Below are 19,679 nucleotides of genomic sequence, written 5' to 3'. Positions count from 1 at the left end.
CGTTGAGCCCAACAATCTAGCCAACTTTCTATCCACCTTATAGTCCATTCATCCAGCCCATACTACAGTTGCAATACTATAGTATTCTGTGGGGCCCAGGGGCCTGGGGCAAATTGCCCCACTTGCCCCCCCACTCTGGGTGGCCCTGCTGGTGGGAGCTGTCTAGTAACTGGGGGGCTCTCTTATCACATCAACTTACCCAGCTCAGAGCAAGGTTAGGCGAATGCCTGAGCAGCTTCCACCCGGCTGTGAATAAAGGGGTCCCAGAATTAACAAGGCCCCTCTCTGTGACCCTGGGCAAGTCAGGTGGTCCCATGCTGGGGCCTCCATGAACCCAGACCATGAAGCAAGAGCCTCATTCGCAAACAGGAGGCTGCCGCTGTGCAGTGTCAGTCTGGGGGACATGTACAATCACTGGTAAAACATCCTTGGGGGGGTTCTAAAAATAACAGCCACTTTCTAATGCACAAAGTCTTGCAACTAGCTCAGGACAGGTCTTTTTCAGACCTAATGCTGAAGGATAAAGGCTAATCACAGAAAACAAACAATGCTTGCTAATGTGCAAGTGATCAGGACCTAATTTAATTTGTTATGGGGAACCAGAATATGGTCCTGACCAGTCAGGCCTGCCTGTGTATCTGTGTGTGTGAACCTGGGGCTTTGAAAAGCCCGGTCTCCTGAAGCGGAAAACAATTATGAGTGGGAGGAAAACTTTAGCGCAGGAATGTGGCTGATAATTGAAACTTGTTGAAGAATGCTTTAGTAGATGTCCCCAAACCCCCACTCTGCTGCAGTCCCAAAAGAAGCCTTCTGTGGGTAAAAACTAGGGCTGTCAAGCGATTCAAAAATTAATCATAATTAATTGGGCGATTAAAAAAAATTGTGATTAATCGCACAATTAATCACACTGTTAAACAATAATATAATATCATTTAAGTATTTTTGGATATTTTCTACATTCTCAAATATATTGATTTCAATTGCAACCCAGAATACAAAGTGTACAGTGCTCACTTTGTATTTATTTTTTATTATAAGTATTTGCACTGTAAAAAAACAGAAGAAATAGTATTTTTCAGTTCACCTCATACAAGGACTGTTGTGCAATCTCTTTACCATGAAAGTTGAACGTACAAGTGTAGAATTAAGTAAAAAAAACTGCATTCAAAAATAAAACAATGTAAAATTTTAGAGCCTACAAGTCCGATCAATCCTACTTCTTGGTCATCCAATTGCTCAGACAAAGTTGATTGCAGTTTGCAGGACATAATGCTGCCTGTTTCTTGTTTACGATGTCACCTGAAAATGAGAACAGGTGTTCACATGGCACTATCGTAGCTTGCGTTGCAAGATATTTACGTGCCAGATGCACTAAAGATTCATATGTCCCTTCATGCTTCAACCATCATTCCAGGGGACATGTGTCCATGCTGATGATGGGTTCTGTTTGATAACGATCCAAAGCAGAGTGGACCAACGCACGTTCATTTTCATCACCTGAGTCAGATGTAACCAGCAGAAGATTGATATTCTTTTTTGGTGGTTCAGGTTCTATAGTTTCCACTCTTTTAAGACTTTTGAAAGCATGCTCTGCACCACGTCCCTCTCAGATTTTGGAAGGCACTTCAGATTCTTAAATCTTTGGTTGAGGGCTGTAGCTATCTTTAGAAATCTCACATTGGTACCTTCTTTGCATTTTGTCCAATCTGCTGTGAAGTTGTTCTTAAAATGAACAACTTGTGCTGGGTCATCATCCGGGACGGCTAGAACATGAAACATATGGCAGAATGCGGGTAAAACCAAGCCAGAGACACACAATTCTCCCCCAAGGAGTTCCATCACAAATTTAATTAACGCATTAGTTTTTTAATGTACATCATCAGCATGGAAGTGCAGGACTCTGCACTTGTCCTTGTTGAACCTCATCAGATTTCTTTTGGCCCTATCCTCCAATTTGTCTAGCTCCCTCTGTATCCTATCCCTGCCCTCCAGCGTATCTACCACTCCTCCCACTTTAGTGTCATCTGCAAACTTGCTGAGGGTGCAACCCACGCCATCCTCCAGATCATTTATGAAGATATTGAACAAAACTGGCCCCAGGACCAACCCTTGGGGCACTCCGCTTGATACCGGCTGCCAACTAGACATGGAGCCATTGAACACTACCCGTTGAGCCCGACAATCTAGCCAACTTTCTACCCACCAAATAGTGCATTCATCCAGCCCATACGTCTTTAACTTGCTGACAAGAATACTGTGGGAGACAGTGTCAAAAGCTTTGCCAAAGTCACGGAACAATGCATCCACTGCTTTCCCTTCATCCACAGAACCAGTTATCTCGTCATAGAAGGCAATTAGATTAGTCAGGCATGACTTGCCCTTGGTGAATCCATGCTGACTGTTCCTGATCACTTTCCTCTCCTCTAAGTGCTTCAGAATTGATTCCTTGAGGAACTGCTCCATGATTTTTCCGGGGACTGAGGTGAGGCTGACTGGCCTGTAGTTCCCAGGATCCTCCTTCTTCCCTTTTTTAAAGATGGGCACTATATTAGCCTTTTTCCAGTCGTCTGGGACTTCCCCCGATCGCCATGAGTTTTCCAAGATAATGGACAATGCCTCTGCAATCACATCTGCCAACTCTTTTAGCACTCTCGGATGCAACGCATCCGGCCCCATGTACTGGTGCATGTCCAGCTTTTCTAAATAGTCCCGAACCACTTCTTTCTCCACAGAGGGCTGGTCACCTCCTCCCCATGCTGTGCTGCCCAGTGCAGTAGTCTGGGAGCTGACCTTGTTCATGAAGACAGAGGCAAAAAAAGCATTGAGTACATTAGCTGTTTCCACATCCTCTGTCACTAGGTTGCCTCCCTCATTCAGTAAGGGGCCCACACTTTCCTTGACTTTCTTCTTGTTGCCAACATACCTGAAGAAACCCTTCTTGTTACTCTTAACATCTCTTGCTAGCTGCAACTCCAGGTGTGATTTGGCCTTCCTGATTTCACTCCTGCATGCCCGAGCAATATTTTTATACTCTTCCCTGGTCATTTGTCCAATCTTCCACTTCTTGTAAGCTTCTTTTTTGTGTTTAAGATCAGCAAGGATTTCACTGGATCCTCCAGGTAGATACGCTGGAGGGTAGGGATGTGATACAGAGGGCCCTAGACAAATTAGAGGATTGGGTCAAAAGAAATCTGATGAGGTTCAACAAGGACAAGTGCAGAGTCCTGTATTCAGGACGGAAGAATCCCATGCACCGCTACAGACTAGGGACCGAATGGCTCGGCAGCAGTTCTGCAGAAAAGGACCTAGGGGTTACAGTGGATGAGAAGCTGGATTTGAGTCAACAGTGTGCCCTTGTTGCCAAGAAGACCAATGGCATTTTGGGATGTATAAGTAGGGGCATTGCCAGCAGATCAAGGGACGTGATCGTTCCCCTCTATTCGATATTGGTGAGGCCTCATCTGGAGTACTGTGTCCAGTTTTGGGCCCCACACTTCAAGAAGGATGTGGATAAATTGGAGAGAGTCCAGCGAAGGGCAACAAAAATGATGAGGGGACTGGAACACATGACTTATGAGGAGAGGCTGAGGGAAATGGGATTGTTTAGTCTGCAGAAGGGAAGAATGAGGGGGGATTTGATAGCTGCTTTCAACTACCTGAAAGGGGGTTCCAAAGAGGATGTATCTAGACTATTCTCAGTGGTAACGGATGACAGAACAAGGAGTAATGGTCTCAAGTTGCAGTGGGGGAGATTTAGGTTGGATATTAGGAAAACCTTTTTCACTAGGAGGGTGGTGAAACACTGGAATGCGTTACCTAGGGAGGTGGTAGAATCTCCTTCCTTAGAGGTTTTTAAGGTCAGGCTTGACAAAGCCCTTGACAAAGCCTGGGATGATTTAATTGGGGATTGGTCCTGCTTTGAGCAGGGGTTGGACTAGATGACCTCCTGAGGTCCCTTCCAACCCTGATATTCTAGGATTCTATGAACTTTTTTTATGGAAGGGGCCCCCGAAATTGCTTTGCCCCAGGCCCCCTGAATCCTCTGGGCAGCACTGCCCACCAGTGGAGAGCTATGGGCTCCAGGGGCTTCCTGGCTTCCAGTTATTTGCCTCTGTTGGTCCCTGGCTAGCTATGCGGAGAGAGGCACAGAGTGGGTGCACTGTGTTCAAACAAGCAGGGAGAAAGGCCTCATTGTTGCTGGAGCACAATGGGACCCACCCTGCCCAGCACAGCTGTGCCTGGGGAGTTGGGAATAAAACCTGGCTTCAAAGCCATTCAAAGACTGTCCTTGAACAGGGCAATAAAGGCCCAACAGCTCCCTGAGCAGGGGGTGAGGGGCCACGGATGGGACCCTCCTGGCTGTCCATTCCCACTGGCTCGGCAGCTGAGTTCACAGGACAGAGTCTGGAAGCCTGGAGCTGCTCCTTCCAGGGAGGGGAGGGACCGAAGTCCTTTCGCAAGCCAGGGACCAGTCCCAGCCCCAGAGTAGGTGCGGCTCCATAAGGGAGTGTGCGTCCACCTCCACCTGACGGGAGCAGATGAGCCAGCTGCCCACAGCCACAGTGATTTTCAGCTCTCCCTTCGTAACACTGAAGAGCTAAGCAAGAGAGTCACTTCAGCCGGCACCTGGAGCCGTCCCTGGGGAGCTGGGCTCACAGAGCAGAATGGATCGCTGTGCTCTGCCGTGCCTGGGGCATTGCCAGTGGCAGAAGTTGGCATGCCACCTGATGGTCCAGTGCCCTGGGCGGCAGGTATCATAGGCCAGGGGAGGCTAAGCCTCTCTTACCCCAACCTGTAGCGCTGCCCACAGCCTGGCCCAAGGCCTCACCCTGGATCCTCCTCTCTTCCGACGCTCAGCTTTACCCGGCAGCCTGGAGCCGGGGCTCGGCCGGCCAACCAGAGACAGCCCGGGTTGACTTGGGCCAGGGGGCAGCTTAGGGCTGGCCAGGGGTTGGGCCGGTGCTTGGAGCCAGAAGGCAGCCTGGGGATCAGGGTGATTTGGCTGGGGCTCCTCCGGCTGCAGTGGGTGGGGTAGGGGCTCAGGGCTCTGGCAGGTGAGGTGGGGATAGAAGGGGTGGGGTAGGGGCGGGGCCTCAGGTGGAAGGGGCGGGACCAGGGAGCTAGCCTCCCCAACGGGGACCTTCACACGCCACCTATGCCAGTGTCACTGTCCTGTGCTGGCCTCTAGGCTACTGTTCCGAGTCCTTGGGTGGCCAGCCCGGAGTGCCATGGGGGTCCTGGGCCCCATTACACTGACCCACGCCAGGACAGCCTATTTCTGGCCTCATTGCCTGGGAGAATGGTAGCTGAGGCTGAAGCTGTTATGGGGGAGGGGAGGAACAGAGAGTGAGACCAGGAGTAGCTGGGAAGGTCTGTAAGGCCCCCGGGGCACCGGGGAGCCTTGGCTAAGACGCAGCAGCAGAAGGGCTGCAATCTGACTTCCATTGCTTCTCACTCCCCAGGCCAGGCCCGGTTAAGTGCGGCCACAGCGTGAGCGTCCGTCGCCTGCGTCTTGGGGGCCCGCCCAGCTAAGCAGGGAGGGGCGTGTCTGTAGAGAAGAGGTCGCCGCGTAGCCGGCACAGTCGCAGATGGGCGCAGGCAGCTCGGTGGCAGCAGGGATATGTAGCAGCGTAACCGGTGCAGTCGCTGATGGGTGTAGTCAGCCCAGCAGTGGCAGATAGCGGGGTTAGGTAGCAGCGTGACCGGTACAGTCGCTGACAGGTGTAGTCAGCCCAGCAGTGGCAGATAGCGGGGTTAGGTAGCAGCGTGACCGGTACAGTCGCTGACAGGTGTAGTCAGCCCAGCAGTGGCAGATAGCGGGGTTGGGTAGCAGCGTGACCGGTACAGTCGCTGACAGGTGTAGTCAGCCCAGCAGTGGCAGATAGCGGGGTTGGGTAGCAGCGTGACCGGTACAGTCGCTGATGGGTGTAGTCAGCCCAGCAGTGGCAGATAGCGGGGTTAGGTAGCAGCGTGACCGGTACAGTCGCTGATGGGTGTAGTCAGCCCAGCAGTGGCAGATAGCGGGGTTAGGTAGCAGCGTGACCGGTACAGTCGCTGACAGGTGTAGTCAGCCCAGCAGTGGCAGATAGCGGGGTTGGGTAGCAGCGTGACCGGTACAGTCGCTGACAGGTGTAGTCAGCCCAGCAGTGGCAGATAGCGGGGTTGGGTAGCAGCGTGACCGGTACAGTCGCTGATGGGTGTAGTCAGCCCAGCAGTGGCAGATAGCGGGGTTGGGTAGCAGCGTGACCGGTACAGTCGCTGACAGGTGTAGTCAGCCCAGCAGTGGCAGATAGCGGGGTTAGGTAGCAACGTGACCGGTACAGTCGCTGACGGGTGTAGTCAGCCCAGCAGTGGCAGATAGCGGGGTTAGGTAGCAGCGTGACCGGTACAGTCACTGACGGGTGTAGTCAGCCCAGCAGTGGCAGATAGCGGGGTTAGGTAGCAGCGTGACCGGTACAGTCGCTGACGGGTGTAGTCAGCCCAGCAGTGGCAGATAGCGGGGTTAGGTAGCAGCGTGACCGGTACAGTCGCTGACGGGTGTAGTCAGCCCAGCAGTGGCAGATAGCGGGGTTGGGTAGCAGCGTGACCGGTACAGTCGCTGATGGGTGTAGTCAGCCCAGCAGTGGCAGATAGCGGGGTTAGGTAGCAGCGTGACCGGTACAGTCGCTGACGGGTGTAGTCAGCCCAGCAGTGGCAGATAGCGGGGTTAGGTAGCAGCGTGACTGGTACAGTCGCTGACGGGTGTAGTCAGCCCAGCAGTGGCAGATAGCGGGGTTAGGTAGCAGCGTGACCGGTACAGTCGCTGACGGGTGTAGTCAGGCTAATGAAGGAAACGCTCTAGCTGAGGGATTGGCTCCTAGGCTACATGCCTGTTCAGCACCTAGTGCAATGGAGGCCCTAACCCTCGTGGGGGCTCCTAGGTGCAGCTGTAATAAACAATAATGATCAATGAAAGCCGGGGTGCTGCAGGAGGAGCTGAATGTCAAACCAAGCCCTACTTTGAGCACTAGAGGGCGCCAGCACCTTTACTTCTTCTGAAATCATGCGTGAGGTTAAGGTGTAAAGGCGAGTGACTGCAGAGACCGCTGATACTCTGATAGGAAACAACCTTACTGATGTTTACGAGCGGAAGCTTCTCTTTAAATTACGGGGCCAACTCTGTTGCAGAGCAAAGCATCTCCTTTTCCAGCTTCTTTTGGATCCTCCTGGTCCCAACTGGCCTCGCTGGCAGGGCAGTTTTGCCAGTGGCATGTTAACTCCTTCTGTCCTGCTCCCAAGCTCCAAACCCTAACTAGCTGTGTAAACACCCTGACATCTGATTAGTGACACTTAAGATCTAGGGCTGATGCTTTTTTCGCTCCTTGCACTTCTCACAGTTTGCACGGTGAACCCAGGCTGGTTTCTTTCCCCTGCTGCCCTAGCATAACGTGCTGCGTCTGCTCCCCAGTCGCCAGGAGAAGGCACCATAAGTAGTGTGGCCAAGACTCATGCTAGTTGATGTTTTCCTTCAAGCCCCAGCTCTTGGAATCAGGTGAAAATGAGAATCTCAGCTTGCAGGTTTTTTAGAAGTACATCCCCTGTGGCTGTGGAGAAAGGCTTTGCAAACATGCAGCCTAGAGGATCAAAAACAAGCAATAAATAAAAAGAATGGTGGTGAAAGAAACCCAACATGATTTTTAAGCCATTCTGATGATTTTGGGGGATCTGACACATGATTTCCGAATGCCAGGGGTCGCTTGCAGACCATACATGTTAAACTTGTCATTCACCTGCCACATAATGGCATTCCCCACCCTCCGGCCTGAGCATGGATGTATCCACTGTGATTTTTAGCTCCGTAGCGTGAACCAGGGTCAGCTGACCTGAGCTCTGCAACTTTTTGCAGTGGGGTGGGTTTTTTTTGCAGTACCCTCATGGAGCTGGGACAGCCGTCCCACGCAGCCATACAGGATGAGCAGGAAGGGGCTATGACCCCTTAACCTGGATTTTCAACACCCTCCCAAACACCATGAGCTGTGATATTGAGGCAGATTCATACCCACTGCCCCAAAATTCTTCCCTGGTGAAGCTCTGACAGTCCAGCAGGGAGAGCGCCTCATGATCCACCTCTAAGGATGTCGTGCACAAAAAGGCTCACACCTGGGCATTGCCAGGTTGAACAGCATGTTTCCTGGCCAGGAACAAACACACAACTCCTCTCCTTGACAGAAGGACGTGACACCTGCCGCTCATGTGATAACCACCCCTGGACAGAGACCCTGTTACCGCATGAGCTGCCCACCTATCCATGGGGAAAGGCAGGAGCTGACTTATTTCCCTTCAAGGAAAAGCAGTCCTTTATTTCAGTGGATACAACTCAAACTTTTGGGAGGCTAAGGCCCTGCCTGACACAAAAAGCAAGTCAATGACTGGCAAACCGAAGGCCCACTTTGGCAGATCCAGCATTCTGGACACAGCATTCTCCGACAACAGACCCCATTTGCCAGGGGAAGCATGCAAGGAATCTGCACACAAATGGGAGTGTGACCAGCACACCTCCTCCCCGGTGTACACACAGCATAATGGGAAGGTGGAAGGAGCTGTGAAAACAGCTCAGAGACCTTTACACAAAGCTGGTCTAGCGATTTTGTCCCACACTAACACCCCGTCACAGGGTGCCAAAACAGTTCAATGCAGGCGCTGCTGGGACAAAGGACCAAAACCTGCTTCCAAGGAGGGGAGCAGGATGGAGACTCCACTGAGGGGCAATGGTGACCTATCAGAGAGAGTAAGCACTTGAGTACAACAGGTCTGCCCAGGACCTACTCGTTCCAGAGATCCTCAGTCCTGTGAGGACCCAGCCATTAGAGAGATGGCAGGAAGGCATTAAGGAGCTGTGAGGGGTGCAGAGGCACCCAGCTCACATGGATCAGGAGACTCCTATGAGCCACCAGACATGGCACCCAGAGAGAGCCCATGGAGATATAGCGATCACCACAGAACACAGAGACAGAGCCATACGGAGGCCACCCCTCAGGGAGGGATGAGACCCCACCGAGATAGTGTGCCTGACCCAGAGACAGGGAGACAGAGATGGGTCACTCCTGGGGTGGTCACCTGTTGAGAAGACCAAACTATCTCAAAGCCGATGTAACCATCTGAGTCTGTGGGGAAGATGAGAGTCCCACTCAGCTATGTGGCCGATGGGACCAGGGGTGGGATTTGGGCATCTATTATGTGTTTTTAATGTTTATATGAAACTGTTTGTAAGAGAGGGAAGATGTATCCTGCTCAGTGGAACTGGAGTGAGAGGGCCCATGTTCCCTGGAGGGATTTTATTGACAGCACTGTTGGGAACCAGGGAATGGATAGGGTTAGGCGAGGAATCATAGAATCATAGAATATCAGGGTTGGAAGGGACCTCAGGAGGTCATCTAGTCCAACCCCCTGCTCAAAGCAGGACCAATCCCCAACTAAATCATCCCAGCCAGGGCTTTGTCAAGCCTGACCTTAAAAACTCCAAGAGAAGGAGATTCCACCACCTCCCTAGGTAACGCATTCCAGTGTTTCACCACCCTCCTAGTGAAAAAGGTTTTCCTAATATCCAACCTAAATCTCCCCCACTGCAACTTGAGACCATTACTCCTTGTTCTGTCATCTGCTACCATTGAGAACAGTCTAGAGCCATCCTCTTTGGAACCCCCTTTCAGGTAGTTGAAAGCAGCTATCAAATCCCCCCTCATTCTTCTCTTCTGAAGACTAAACATCCCCAGTCTCTCCTCATAAGTCATGTGTTCCAGTCCCCTCATCATTTTTGTTGCCCTCCACTGGACTCTTTCCAATTTTTCCACATCCTTCTTGTAGTGTGGGGTCCAAAATTGGACACAGTACTCCAGATGAGGCCTCACCAATGTCCAATAGAGGGGAACGATCACGTCCCTCGATCTGCTGGCAATGCCCCTACTTATACATCCCAAAATGCCATTGGTCTTCTTGGCAACAAGGGCACACTGTTGACTCATATCCAACTTCTCGTTCACTGTAACCCCTAGGTCCTTTTCTGCAGAACTGCTGCCGAGCCATTCGGTCGCTAGTCTGTAGCGGTGCATGGGATTCTTCCATCCTAAGTGCAGGACTCTGCACTTGTCCTTGTTGAACCTCATCAGATTTCTTTTGGCCCAATCCTCCAATTTGTCTAGGGCCTTCTGTATCCTATCGCTACCCTCCAGCATATCTACCTCTCCTCCCAGTTTAGTGTCATCTGCAAACTTGCTGAGGGTGCAATCCACACCATCCTCCAGATCATTTATGAAGATATTGAACAAAACCAGCCCCAGGACCAACCCTTGGGGCACTCCGCTTGATACCGGCTGCCAACTAGACATGGAGCCATTGATCACTACCCGTTGAGCCTGACAATCTAGCCAGCTTTCTATCCACCTTAGAGTCCATTCATCCAGCCCATACTTCTTTAACTAGCAATGCAGCTACCTGGACAGAGCAGTGCAGAGGGTTTAATGAAGTGCCAGTTAGCTTGTTCCGTGTCAACCATGTGCAGTTCTACTCTCTGCAAATGAAACAGTCAGGTGGGAGCTAAGGATGGGTCATTTCCCCTTTAGCTTCTCAGTCAGAGTCCTAAGAAATGGCTTCTGGTCTGTCCTTCTCAGCCCCGGCATCTTTCTTGTGAAGTCCAGGGGCCCCAAGGCCAGTCCCAGCAATTTTCACCTGTGGCATTTCCCTGCCATTCGTCATTCTGGATGGACTCAGGTGTCAGTGAAAGCTGAGTCCCATCCACCAGGACAACATGCCATTGAATATTGGCAAACTGGAGATTTTCATTTTAAAAAAAATCACCTCCGTCCAACTTTCCACTTTTTTGATGACCCCAGAACAGAACATTTTTCAGTTTTTATTTTCACTTATGTTTGCCTTCCTGCTCCCGCCCCCACCCCCTTTTCAGTGGCAAAATGGAAAGAGAGAAAGGAAATAGGGATGAAACTCCACCCCCGCCCCGCACACACATTTTTGAAACTGAATGTTGATAAACTGTCTAGAGAAACACCCGAGAAGGATGGTGATACATTGGAGAGGGGTCAGAGAAAAGCCACGAGAATTCATTGCCATTATTTGACCAGTTCTCCCACCCACCGTGTGAATGAAGAGACGACCCAGTGTCAGCAGCAGATGAGGGGTGGGGCTCGCTCTGGCTAAGAGGAGGTAACCTCATTAGAATGGGAATTAGACCTGCATCACTGAGGGCACTTACTATCTGGGATGCGGGTTGCTTGATCCTCATCTCCTGCTGCGCGGCTGGAGAGCAAAGACATCTGTGTTTTTTCACGTGTGGGCGCCTGTTTCTGTTGGATGTGGACCTTGCTACAGTCATTCACACTCGTCACCACGAGATTAGGCTGCAGTGGTGCATGCTACAAGTAGGGGTGTTGGTTCAGAAAAATTGTAGCAAAGTGGTGTCAGCATGTAGACCATTCTGTGTGATTCTATTATATCCTGAAATGTCTCAGCTGGCTCCCCTTTCCCATAGCAGATAATGCCCCTGGGTACATGGGATCTTGCTTGCTATTTCCTGCAGCCCTGCTTGTTTGGTGCCTTGCACACCGAGAGCAAGGACCATTGCGCTGCTGATGGCACTGGCTGCTTCTTGGCTTCCAGATGAAGAGTGAGATGCGGCTTTTGACCTCTAGAGCCCTAAGTGGTTTGGGTCCTTGCTGCCCCAGAGCCATCTCTTCCACACGCAACAGGGCAGTGGAGACGCAGTCTGAAGAGGGAGCTGCCGGAAACATGGCCTTGCCCCTTTTTGACCAGACTGCTTAGTCAAAGTTCAGGACCCTGGGGACAGTCCAGCTGGTAGGAGAAATTGGGGATAGTCAAGGATTTCTTTGATGCAACCTTGTTAATTGTCAACACCCATCTTTACCTGTAGGGCGCCCCCTCCTGCCCAGATGTAGCATTGCGGGGGACTTTGGCTCACACATCTGCTCTGGTGACTATGCCCGGCCAGTATCTTCTCTCTGTCTCTGGGCTATGTCACATAACAGTTCACTGCCCTCTGGGGGTAGAGGGCCAAATCAATGCCCAAACTAATGTCCTTCTGCCCCTCTTGGGCTCCACCCAAGTCCTGTGGCCCCATCTTCTGGCCCCTGCAGCACATCTCTTTTTCAAGCTTCTCCCCGAGCAGGCTGCCCCCGGCCTTTGCTGACACCCCGGCTTTTCCCTGATGGGAGGCCAAATACCACAGAAACCAGAACCCCTCCAGGGCTTCTCTTCCAGCCCTTTTAGGGCCCAGGGCTACCCCATAGGAGCCCACTGTGCTCCCCGGGGATCTCCCAGCCTTTCTCAAGCTAGAGGGAACGCCTCCCTCCAGCTTCTCCTTCCCCTGCAGAGCTCCCAGCACTATTGAAGTTGCACTCTCCCTGCTGCACCCCTACGGCAGGGGTCAGCCTTCCGCATTAGGGGTATGTCTACACTATGAAATTAGGTCGATTTTATAGACATTGATTTTTAGAAATCGATTTTATACAGTCGATTGTATATGTCCCCACTAAGCGCATTAAGTCGGCGGAGTGTGTCCTCAATACCATGGCTAGCATCAACTTACAGAGTGGTGCACTATGGGTAGCTATCCCACAGTTCCCGCAGTCTCTGCTGCCCATTGGAATTCTGGGTTAAGCTCCCAATGCCTGATGGGGCAAAAACATTGTCGCAGGTGGTTTTGGGTACATGTTTTCAGTCGCCCCTCCCTCCCTCCCTCCGTGAAAGCAACGGCAGACAATTGTTTTGCGCCTTTTTTCCTGGGTTACCCGTGTGGACGCCGTACCACAGCAAGCATGGAGCCCGCTCAGCTCACCACTACTGTTGTGAGCACTGTAAACACCTCGCTCATTATCCTGGAGGATGTGCAGAACCGGGCTAAGAGGCGCCAGCACGAGGACGACTGATCGGTTCATGGACACAGACGTTCCTGAAAGCATGGGCTGTGGCAATTGGGACATCATGGCGGCAGTGGGGCTGGTTGATACAGTGGAACGCCGATTCTGGGCCTGGCAAACAAGCACAGACTGGTGGGATCGCATAGTGTTGCAGGTATGGGATGATTCACGGTGGCTGCGAAACGTTCGCATGCGTACGGCCACTTTCCTTGAACTTTGTGAGTTGCTTTCCCCTGCCCTGAAGCGCAGGAATACCAAGATGAGAGCTGCCCTGACCGTTGAGAAGCAAGTGGCGATAGCCCTGTGGAAGCTTGCAATTCCTGACTGCTACCAGTCAGTCAGGAATCAATTTGGAGTGGGCAAGTCTACTGTGGGGGCTTCTGTGATTCAAGTAGCCAGGGCAGTCACTGACGTTCTGCTATCAAGGGTAGTGACTCTGGGAAATGTGCAGGTCATACTGGATGGCTTTGCTGCAATGGGGTTACTTAACTGTGGTGGGGCGATAGACGGAACGCATATCCCTATCTTGGGACCGGACCACCTTGCCAACCAGAACATAAACCGCAAGGGGTGCTTCTCAATGGTGCTGCAAGCACTGGTGGATCACAAGGGACGTTTCACCAACATCAACGTGAGATGGCCGGGAAAGGTGCATGACGCTCGCATCTTCAGGAACTCCGGGCTGTTCGAGCAGTTGCAAGAAGGGACTTATTTCCCAGACCAGAAAATTACCATTGGGGATGTTGAAATGCCAATAGTTATCCTTGGGGGTCCATTCACCAAGCAGCCACATTGCACAGTTCAGCTTTGTGGAGTGGGGATGCAGCTGCCGGCCTACTGAGGGAAATGGGGATTATAAACTGGGTAGGCGGGTAGGGGCTCTGTCAGGGGTCGTGGAAAGCTTCGCTGGCACAGCCTAGTCATGGCTGTGATCTCCCTCCAGCGGGTTCAGTGAGATCCCACCTACTCATTCGTAGTGGGGAGCCTGGAGCGTGCAGCTGGGGCTTGAGATGCGGCTGCCTCACTGGGGTTACTTGACTCTGCTCTTACATTCTGCTCTGGTGTCCCCCTGTCCCATCGGCTCTGAATCTCCCCCTCCTAATGGCCATCAATAATTGATAGCCCAATTCTGTCAGCTTCCTCCCCAGCTGTAACGTGAGCTGGTGTTCGCTGTTGCTAGGACACCTGAGCTGGGGTGAAGTCATTGGGATGGGGGGCGGGGGAAGTTGGACCAGGCGGGGGTCTGATCAAAGGAAGATGTGCTGCTTGCCAATGCAATCCCACAGACCGCATATAAAGAGACGGCGAGGGCCGAGCGTGGCATCTCGACCAGGGGAGCGCTACCCGCAGAGACTGCGCAGGGCTCTGTGGGCACAGAGCCATTGCAGGAGACGAATGGCCACCTTTGTTCCGGTAAGAAACCCAGCTGCAGCCTAGGGAGGATCAGCTCCATGGCTCAGCCCCTAGCAGTGGGACGGGTCCCAGCTGCCAGCCACAGGAGTGCTTGGGAGGGTGGCTACAGCACTGCGGGTATAGGGCTAGTCTCTATTCGCCTGGCTCTCTACCATCTCCAGAGGGCACCTGAGAACAGGGGTGGGGGTGGTTCTGGTTGCTATGGCCTAGCTGGCATGCGTTACGCCAGGAGACTTAAAAGGGAGTGACTGGGACGTGCCTTCACCACACCCCGATGAGCAGGATCTTTCCAGAGAATGGCAGCATTTTGCCTTTGTGTCAATGCAACACAAGCTGCAGGGTGCCTATGACTCAGGCCCAATACGGCGTGGGTAAAGCAGGCAAGTAGGAGCCAGGACACCTGGGTCCACTCCCCAACTTATGGTGCAACTTGCGCTGCTCTCGGCCTAAGGCCTGGCTGGAAAATGGAGCTAATGCAATGGATAGAGGTGTGGCATTGAGGCTGGGGGTTCCAAAGGGAATTAGGTACCAACTTCCCTTGAATTCCACTGGCCTTTGGGTACCTCCCTCACTCCAGCCACTTAGGAAGCCCTAGCTGTCACTTGTGAATGGTTGAGAAGCCCTTGGCCAGAAGGTGCCATATGAGGGCACTGGGTTATTCCAGACTAAAAGGTGATGGTGAGTGCTTGAGTCACTGGTTAGAGCCAGATCTGAGGGTCAGTGATGCTGGCTGTGAGCATACAGTCACCTCGGGGGAATGGGGCACACCATTCCAGTTGACGTTAATGAGAACTAGACATCAAAAGCCCCTCGGTGGTTTGGGAATCGCAGCCTTTCTTCCTTCGCTCACTGGAACGGAGGCCACACTCTTTGAACACCTGATTCATCTACAATGAGTGCTGTTATTGAAGTAACCCGCATTTCTGCATCTCAACACTGAGATGGTCATGCCCAGCCCCATGCGTCTTGGGTTACCTGCGCCCACCTGCCTTCCAGACTCCACTGCCCAGTGCTGAATATACTTCCGAACATAAGTCAGGCCTGTAGAGGTAAAGGACTAGCCCCTGGTCTGGGCAGCTTCTGCACAATTGGAGCAGGGGTGTGGGGCTGGCTGAAAGGTTTTGTGACTGGAGAAAAGAGAGGGTGAGCTGAGCAGATCGGCAGCTAGGAAAGTCCCTTCATGTGGGCTATAGGCTCCCTTCCCTCTGTCAGCCTGTGCACCATTTGCTTTTCCTTTCATGCCTTCAATAAGATTCAGGTGCAGATCAGGCTAGGAGAGAAAGGGGCATACTGCAGAAGAGGGAACTGCCACTAAGTAGCCCTGTCTCATCTTCCCACACTGTCCAGGAGGAGAGCTTTCTGTATCCTTACTTGGGGCTCAAGCAGTCAGTCTGAGACTAGTAACGCTTCCCAGGAGCAGGGACCTGGGACCTCTCACTCTAAGAATCATAGAATAGCAGGACTGGAAAGAACCTCGAGAGGTCTCTAGTCCAGTCCCCTGCACTCATGGCAGGACTAAATATTATCTAGACCATCCCTGGCAGGTGTTTGTCTAACCTGCTCTTAAAAATCTCCAATGATGGAGATTCCACAACCTCCCTAGGCAATTTATTCCAGTGCTTAACCACCCTGACAGTTAGGAAGTTTTTCCTAATGTCCAACCTAAACCTCCCTTGCTGCAATTTAAGCCCATTGCTTCTTGTCCTGTCCTCAGAGGTTAAGAACAAATTTTCTCCCTCCTCCTTGCAACAACCTTTTAGGTACTTGAAAACTGTTATCATCTCCCCTCTCAGTCTTCTCTTCTCCAGACTAAGCAAACCCACTTTTTTCAGTCTTCTCTCATAGGTCTTGTTTTCTAGACTTTTAATAATTTTTGTTGCTCTTCTCTGGACATCCTCCAATTTGTCCAGATCTTTTCTGAAATGTGGTGCCCAGAACTGGACACAATACTCCAGTTGAGGCCTAATCAGCGTGGAGCAGAATGGAAGAATTACTTCTAGTGTCTTAATTACAACACTCCTGCTAATTCATCCCAGAATGACGTTCGCTTGTTTTGCAACAGCATTACACTGTTGACTCATATTGAGTTGTGGTCCACTATGACCCCCAGATCCCTTTCCACAGTACTCCTTCCTAGGCAGTCATTTCCCATTTTGTATGTGTGCAATTGATTGTTCCTTCCTAAGTGGAGTACTTTGCCTTTGTCCTTATTGGATTTCATCCTATTTACTTCAGGCCATTTTTCCAGTTTGTCCAGATCATTCTGAATTTTAATCCTGTCCTACAAAGCACTTGCAACCCGGCCCAGCTTGGGATTATCCATAAACTTTATACGTGTACTCGCTATGCCATTATCTAAATCACTGATGAAGATATTGAACAGAACTGGACCCTGTAGCATTCATGCAAGGTCCATGCACTTGGCAACATTCAGGGCACACCCGGAGTGTTGTGTAGGAGCAGTGCACACACGGCTCCTCTCAAGGGCATGAACCTTGGAATCTCGCCCAGATTACATGAACTGTGGGAAGCCTCCCAGGACTGGGCTCAAGGCCTGAGAGCAAGGAATGCGGTAGATAGAAATTGGTAAATAAGAATGTTAAACAAAGCCAGTGTATTCTTTTTATGTGTTGGAGAATGTAATGCGCGGGGGGAGAGAAAGAATAAAGGAGAGGGTGGAAAGCTGACAGGACAGCCCGTTGGCAAACCAGCCTGCTTGCTTGCTTAAAGCTTTGTGCTGTCTTGTATCTGGACCGCAACAGGACCCAGAACTGATCCCTGTAGGACCCCACTCGTTAGGCCTTTCCAGCATGACTGTGAACCACTCTCTGGGAATTATTTTCCAACCAGTTATGTACCTACCTTATAGTAGCTCCATCTAGGTTTCATTTCCCTAGTTTGTTTATGAGAAGGTCATGCGGGACAGTATCAAAAGCTTTACTTAAGTCAAGATATTCCACATCTACCACTTCCCCCCATCCACAAGGTTGGTTTGACAAGATTTGTTCTTATTACCTTATTATCTTCTAGTTGTTTGCAAATTGATTGCTTAGTTATTTGCTCCATTATCTTTCCGGGTACAGAAGTTAAGCTGACTGGTCTGTAATTCACTAGGTTATCCTTATTTCCCTTTTTATAGTTGGCACTATAATTGCCCTTTTCCAGTGTTCTGGAATCTCTCCCGTCTTCCATGACTTTTCAAAGATAATCGCTATTGGCTCAGATATCTCCTCAGTCAGCTCCTTCAATATTCTAGGATGCATTTCATCAGGTCCTGGTGACTTGAAGACATCTAACTTGTCTAAGTAATTTTTAACTTGTTCTTTCCCTATTTTAGCCTCTGATTCTACCACATTTTCACTGGCATTCACTATATTAGACGTCCCATCACCACCAACCTTCCTGGTGAAAACCAAAACAAAGAAGTCATTAAGTACCTCTGCCATTGCCACATTTTCTGCTATTGTTTTCCCCTCATCATTGAGTAATGGGCCTACTTTGTCCTGGGGTCTTCCTCTTGCTTCTAATGTATTTGTAGAATGTTTTCTGGTTATCCAAACTATGTCTCTCGCTAGTTTGATCTCGTTTTGTGCCTTGGCCTTTCTAATTTTGTCCCTACATACTTGTGTTATTTGTTTATATTCTTCCTTTGTAATTTAACCTAGTTTCCACTTTTTGTAGGACTCTTTTTTTATTTTTAGATCATTGAAGATCTCCTGGTTAAGCCAGGATGGTCTCTTGTCAGACTTCCTATCTTTCCTACGCAGTGGGATAGTTTGCTGTTGTGTCCTTAATAATGTCTCTTTGAAAAACTGCCAATTGTCATCAATTGTTTTTCCCCTTAGACTTGCTTCTCATGGGAACTTACCTACCAACTCCATGAGCTTGCTAAAGTCTGCCTTCTTGAAATCCATTGTCTTTATTTTGCTGTTCTCCCTCCTACCGTTTCTTAGAACGATGAACTCCACCATTTCATGATCACTTTCACCCAAGTTACCTTCTATGTTCAAATTCACAACCAGTTCCTCCCTCTTTGTCAAAATCAAATCTAGAACAGCCTCTCCCCTAGTAGCTTTCTCCACCTCCTGAAATAGAAAATTGTCTCTAATACATTCCCAGGACTTGTTGGATAATCTATGCCCTGCTGTTCTATTTTCCCAACAGATGTCTGGGTAGCTGAAGTCCCCCATCACTGCCAAATCCTGACCTTTGGATGATTTTGTCAGTTGTTTAGAAAAAGAAAAGGAGTACTTGTGGCATCTTAGAGACTAACCAATTTATTTGAGCATAAGCTTTCGTGAGCTACAGCTCACTTCATCGGATGCATACTGTGGAAAATACAGAAGATGTTCTTATACAGACAAACCATGAAAAAATGGGTGTTTACCACTACAAAAGGTTTTCTCTCCCCCCACCCCACTCTCCTGCTGGTAATAGCTTATCTAAAGTGATCACTCTCCTTACAATGTGTATGATAATCAAGGTGGGCCATTTCCAGCACAAATCCAGGGTTTAACAAGAACGTCTGAGGAAGGGGGGGGTAGGAAAAACCAAGGGGAAATAGGTTACCTTGCATAGACTCCCAGTCTATTTGTTAATCTCTAAGGTGCCACAAGTACTCCTTTTCTTTTTGCGAATACAGACTAACACGGCTGTTACTCTGAAACCTGTTTAGAAAAAGCTTCATCCCTACCATGACATCACTTTTATTTTTTACCCCTTTTATCCTTACCCAGAGACTTTCAACAAGTCTGTCACCTATTTCCATCTCAACCTCTGTCCAAGTGTATACATTTTTAATATATAAGGCAACACCTCCTCCCCTTTTTCCCTGCCTGTCCTTCCTGAGCAAGCTGTACCCTTCTATATCAATATTCCAGTCATGCGTATTATCCCACCAACTCTCTGTGATGCCAACTATGTCATAGTTGTGTTTCTAGATTTCGAGTTCTTCCTGCTTATTCCCCATACTTCTTGCATTAGTATACTGGCATCTAAGATACTGATTTGATTCCCCCTGCAGTTTTGTCTTGTCTCTCCCTTATCCCTGCTATAACAGCCCATGCGCCTCCCAAATGATGAGCCTCCCGCACCAGAGCTAGACCACCACAGTCATGGATTCTGAAACCGAGCGGAGCCGCCCCTTCCAAGGTCAAGGGCCCTTCATGTTTTTATGAACAAGTTGAGAAAAGTTGTTCTGGGTGAAGTTGGTACCTATGCTCAACACACATTAGCTCCCTCGAGCCTGCACAATCCTTTTCAGCCATGGTAACATTCTGTGACAGAGGCATGGCTGCCCCCTGCTGGGCCTGTCTGTCAATTACAGCTTACTCCTTGGCC

This window comes from Lepidochelys kempii, chromosome 12 (genome assembly GCF_965140265.1).
Source record: "Lepidochelys kempii isolate rLepKem1 chromosome 12, rLepKem1.hap2, whole genome shotgun sequence".
In the NCBI taxonomy this organism is placed as follows: Eukaryota; Metazoa; Chordata; order Testudines; family Cheloniidae; genus Lepidochelys; species Lepidochelys kempii.
This window is presented reverse-complemented; position numbering follows the sequence as displayed.